This window comes from Pan troglodytes, chromosome 4, assembly GCF_028858775.2.
Source record: "Pan troglodytes isolate AG18354 chromosome 4, NHGRI_mPanTro3-v2.0_pri, whole genome shotgun sequence".
In the NCBI taxonomy this organism is placed as follows: domain Eukaryota; kingdom Metazoa; phylum Chordata; class Mammalia; order Primates; family Hominidae; genus Pan; species Pan troglodytes.
The window spans coordinates 27,254,475-27,260,474 of NC_072402.2; the positions used below are offsets into that span (position 1 = coordinate 27,254,475).

Sequence of the window (6,000 nt, forward strand, 5' to 3'; positions counted from 1 at the left end):
TCTGATGAAATCCAATAAGAATACCCCAAAAAAGTTTATCTAAAGACAATATTATATAGAACACTGACAAGGATAATATAGTTAGCAGTCCAACATGTAAGACTTCTTGATATAATACATATTAACTGAATAAACATATGACCATAAATATGTTTATATTTACTTTATATATCAAATACTTTACATAAAATAACTGTTTGGAAGCATGAAACTGACAGAAAAGAAAACATCTTTTAAAATATCATTACATAACTACAACATTGAGATGTTTTCCAGGAATATGGGTTATTTCTTGAAAGTGAAATGGTATATAATAACTAACATTTATTGAGAATTTTCTATATGCGAGGCACTAAGTGGCCACAGAAGTACAATTTCATGTGCTTCTCTCAGCAAAATCATTATCATGGGTAGTTCCTGCCACCTTCCCCATTTTACAAAAAGGGCATTTAGAAAATTAAGGTCAAAACAGTTATTTAGTGTCTAAACGTAGATTCTGGTCCAGAGTTTCCTAGTTACCCTCCGCTGCCCATTTTATACTCTTTGAAAATAACATTTCCCATGCTGTTTATACATGATCTATAACTATTAATTTAGTGAAAATGACTTTTTTTAAAATTACCAGACCTTTTACGAGTGTTACTTGTCAAAACTGTCTCCTTAAAGGCTATAAAATCATATCAAAAATACTTTGAAATTCCTCTTTTATATCTTCAACTAGTGTCAATTTATGAGACAAATATCAAATAATCTAATGCTTTATACTCAAATCTTAGTTTTCATCCTGTTTACTACATTTGGCTTGGATTTACTTTTGGAAAAAATTCATCCTTAATGATAAGGATTTGCCAACCATCAGGCCAGTTTTAAGACTGTGTAGCAAATCCCTGAGGAGATTTCTAAATAGACTTGAGCAAAGACAACATTACTGAAATAAATGAATAGTCTTCTAAAGTGTCTACCTTAAAGAGGATGACATGCATTTAGATATGTATTTCTGAAATATTTTCTGGTGGGACAAAAATATCTATTATATTATCACTATAAGTGAACAAACGTTATGAATACAAGGAAGCAGTATAGCATCATAGCTAAGGGTAGAGTATTGGAAACAAACACATTGGTTTTATGTCGTTTGGCACTTAGGAACTATGTGGCCCTGGGCAGGTCATGTCAACACTCACAGCTTTAGTGTGTAAAATCTTAAAATGGGAACAATAATAGTACATGTCTAAAAGGTTGTTCTTTGAATAAAAGGAAACAAAAGTTTATAAAGCAATTAATACAGAGCCTGACAAATAGTATGTGGCCATTAAATGTTAGGTACTTCAAACATTCATTTCAACCCACATTCTAATAAGATAGTATTATTTTTGCATATATACTCCAGATATCATTGTATTATGACTAAGAACATTATTGATTTAAAAGATTTAACTACACATTTAGTATAAATGAATAAATAAGTAATAGTCCGTAGGAAATCTGGCCTTTTGAGTCTTTGACTCAATCAGTACTTTGGTGAAACAAACTGGTTTTAATCACTGACTTATATTTAAAAGTTTTATTGAGTTTTACTTTTAATTCTCACCATATTACAAAATAATTTAGAAACTCCTCCCAGTGAAAATTCTGTTTCTTCCTAAGAAATTAGAATATTGATATAATTATGTGCCTCCTTGTTCCAGAATTTCTATAAAATTACATATTGAAAGCATATAGATCTATGCATGATCTTACCTTCTTGAAAACAACATTTTCTATTATATTGCTTGGTTTAAAATTTAGGATTATAAATAAAATATTTTATAAATAATTTTGTAAGCTCCAGATAAGTAGAACATAGTCATTTAAAAAATTACCTAGAAATGGCTTGGTACAGTAGCTCAAGCCTGTAATCCCAGCACTTTGGGAGGCCAAAGTGGACAGATTACCTCAGGTCAGGAATTCAAGACCAACCTGGCCAACATGTTGAAACCCCATCTCTATGGGAGGCAGAGGTTGCAGTGAGCCAAGATCACACCACTGCACTCCAGCCTGGGCAACAGAGCAAGACTCCATTAAAAAAAAAAAAAGAAAGAAAAAGAAAAAATACCTAGAAAGATAGAATAATGTACATTTTGCCATGCGGTAGCTCTTTTCCTTCTTTTCTAAACTCTTCTGTCTTAACTTGGGGTCTTCACTTAATAACTAGTGTTAGCGTGAATATCAGATATAAAATTTTTATTGACATTCTCTAAGCCTGTTTTTTTCTGTAATACATACTTAATCATAAAATCAGTATAAATCATAAACATCTCAGGTGGGACTTTATTAGAACCAAAAATGCAAAATGACTATGCTTCTGTTTTTCAAGAAATGGTACAGTCCCCTAACACAGCTGTAGTGTTGATCATATGTCTAACAGAACTACTTCTAGGTCCTCTTGAACAGAACTCTCCATTAGGCATTCTGTGGGCTACCCCTTCCCAGCAGGCTTTTGCCCAACCCAGTTGCCATAGACGGCCATCAGACATTTGGAATGACATCAGGAGACAATCTGAGCGGACTCTGACCTAAAGAATTCAAGCTAGGGGGAGACTGAAGATATCAATGTCATCTTGGCTGACAACAGCATTCCAAAGGTCAACCAGGGTGAAAAGAGGATAGACTCTGAGTTTTCAGTGCTTTTTAAGCAACCAAGTGGCTAACAAGTATAATAAAGCATCCCCCCCAAAAAGAAAAAATATCCTAAAGGCATGATGTCAGTGAAAGGGAAATAAGGCAACCTGTACACTTAAGTCATGGTATTTTAAAACATTTTACCTCTTCCAAGGTAAATCTCATCCTGAACCAATTCCCACCTCTCGGATGACCTACTTCTTTCTGCTGTGATAACCCCAGTATAGGTGAATAAAGAACTTAATGGTATAGAAGTGGAAATTCTTTGCATTAGGAATGGCTAATTTTTACTGCAGTTTGTCACTTTTCCAGCCCTGTGCTTTATGCTGAATAGCTCATTTAATCCTTATAACAAAGTTTTGAGGATAGCACATTTTGTTCCACATTTTACAAATGAGGAAACTGAGGCAAAGGGAGATTTAAACCATATGCATAATCAAACAGTTACCATGTGATACAGCCAATTGGCTGTTGGCCACACAGCCTCTTCCAAGTCAGACCAGCCTTCTCAGTTGTCAGCCATGGAGAAGGTGAGGCCTTCTTCCATGTCTACAAGCACCTGAAGAAGTGAAACATTTTCTCTAAGGATACTGGATTTTAGGGAGAATGGGAAGAATGCTGAACCACATGCAAATGGTAAATTAAGAAGAGAAATAAAGACAATAATTCAAATAAAAATGTAAATCTACACTTTTAAAATAATTTGTTATTAATTTAAAATTATTTAATATTCATAAGTACTGTTATTTGGACACTTCGGGGATCCTTAACTAAGGGTTAAGTTAAAAGGTAACTACTATAAAAGAGCAGAATTAATACCAACAGTTCACTCCTAATTAACAATAAGATATATAGAATACAAACATGGCATTAAAAACAAAACAAACCCAAAAGACAGAACAAAACAAAACAATAAAACTAATAAGAAAGCTCATGCTTTGTCTAAATCTTTATGATGTATTCTGTTGCCTTATATGTTTCAGATAGTGTAATTTGTAATAATGTTTTGTCTGGGCCGGGTGCGGTGGTTCACGCCTGTAATCCCAGTACTTTGGGTGGCCGAGACAGGCAGATCACGAGGTCAGGAGATCGAGACCATCCTGGCTAACATGGTGAAACCCCGTCTCTACTAAAAATAAAAAAAAGAAAATATTAGCTGGGCGTGGTGGTGGACGCCTGTAGTCCCAGCTACTCGGGAGGCTGAGGCAGGAGAATAGTGTGAACCCAGGAGGTGGAGCTTTCAGTGAGCCGAGCCAAGATCGCACCACTACACTCAAGCCTGGGCGACAGAGCGAGACTGTGTCTCAAAACAAAAACAAAAACAAACAAACAAAAAAAAGGTTGCTTTGTTATTAACATTTCGGAGCCAATTCCATCCTAGTTATATCATAATCAATGTCTCTGATATCTTTATCAAATTTGAGAAAGATTATGCTTTGCTAAAAATTTTCACCTTAGGTGACACCTTTCCTCCCTGACCTTAAGAATGCTTTTTATCTCTTTAAGAGGATAATCCCATTTCCTCAGAATTTTTAAAGTAGAATGAAGCACAGTGTTATCCCAATTAGCCTCTTAGAAAAGGCATTATATGAATCTATGACACTACCAATAATACATTTTTAGTTTGGGACATAGTATTATTCCCCATGCTCCTCATTCTTTGTTAAATGGAATTTCTTCCTGGAGGAATACTTAGCAGTATTTTTTCTTGTAAAACGGCACACTTGCCTAAAATTTTCAGTCAAGTTGACTTTCTGTAAGATGAATTTGCCTAGAAAGATGTCCTTGTCTGGCACAAAGTATACTGGACCCTGTTAGGGGACCTTATCTTCTTTCCAAATTTATGACATAACTTTGGGGGCATCACTTAACTTCTCTGGGCCTGATTTCTCTTGCCTATAAAAAAATTAGGTGTCTGGGTGAAGTGTTCCCCAAGGTCTCTTTCAGCAGGAAGATACTGAAAGTCTGACTTTAAAGCTTCTCACACTAGTGCCAAGTAACAGAAACTCCAAGAGTGTCCTAAAATGTGGCTGGTATCAGTCATAAAGTAATTTCTTTCTTTCTTTCTTTTTTTTAACCAGCATTCATTTTGAACTCTATAGCAGTATTCTCCAGCAGAACTTTATGCAGTGATGGAAACGTTTGACATGTCGCTGTCCAGTAAGGGAGCCACTAGCCACATGTGGCTATTGAGCACTTGAAATATGGCCAGTGGAACTGAGAGACAGAATTTATTTTTATTTTATCTTATTTTAATTAATTTAAATAGCTACCATCTTGGTAGCCGCTAAATGTTTCAAGAACATGATAACGTAAACGTTTTTACACCTTCGATGTAATTGAGTATTCCACAATGCCAGACAGGTCAAAGAACAGCACTGATATCTGCATTTAGTGACAGCATTTTTGTAAGACATCCCAGAACCGTTCCCCTGTGTTAACAAATAAAGGGGGTACAAGGGGAAAGGAAGTTTTCTGTTTTGTCTTTAAAGTGTGTGTTTTATCCTGAATACTCTACTTCTTGCTTTACTTTGTGGCTTTTTCCTAGCCAAAACTCGCACACGCGTTAGCTTAATAGAGCTATGAGTTGTCTTTTGTTTTTTGAAATATAATTCCTTAGATGTTGAGAGCTCAGACTATAAAATCCAGTTTGGGGCCCGTGTTCTTTCCTATTGGTCTGTCAGGTGAAAAACTCCGGCTGGCCAGAGTGGGACAGGGGCGGCGGCTAGACCTGCAGAGCCCCTCTTGCTCTCCCAGGTTTGCAAAATGGTTGGAGCGCTTCGGGCAGCCTGCGTCACCAGACGTGGACCGTGTGCCAGCGCTTTGTGCACTGTTAAAGGGTGGGTTCATTTCACTTGGCCCCTGGTATTTTCGTGGGTCGCTCTGAGCCCATCCCGAGCTCTTTTGGATCGCATTTCTCCAGCCCAGGATCCCAAAACCAGACCAGCAGGACAACTACCCCGGCACTGCCACCGCCCGTTTCCACAGTCCACCCACAGCCGTTGCGCCCTCCTCCATTCCCCAGAGCCCATCACGCACCCTCTTTGCCAACAAACCACCGGACGCTTTTCCCCCAGCCGTGACTTCCACAACCCCCAACTAAATACAAGTCGGCACACCCCCTTTCTTCCCCGCGCCAAACCAGCGTGGCCGCCCACTCGTCGCACCCAGGTCCAGCAGGTCCAGCAGGTCCCCAAGGAGGGCCCAGAGCCTGCCTCCTGCTCGCCCGTGGCGCACGCACGTGGCGCACTCACCCCCTACCAGCAGCCTCCGAGCTCTAGAAACGCTCCAAGGAAGGAACCCCCGCCCCTTCAGCTCCGTCGGCCCGGGAGAAAAGTG

General features: G+C 38.3%; 1 protein-coding gene across 1 annotated transcript in view; it reads right to left on the reverse strand.

The window, feature by feature from the left end:
• Window positions 1-6,000, reverse strand: part of LOC129143943 (uncharacterized) — a 689,383-nt gene extending 683,383 nt beyond the window's left edge. The window contains exon 1 of the transcript XR_010156874.1: window positions 5,916-6,000. The gene's annotated coding sequence lies outside the window, so the exon portion shown is untranslated. The remainder of the gene's footprint in view (window positions 1-5,915) is intronic.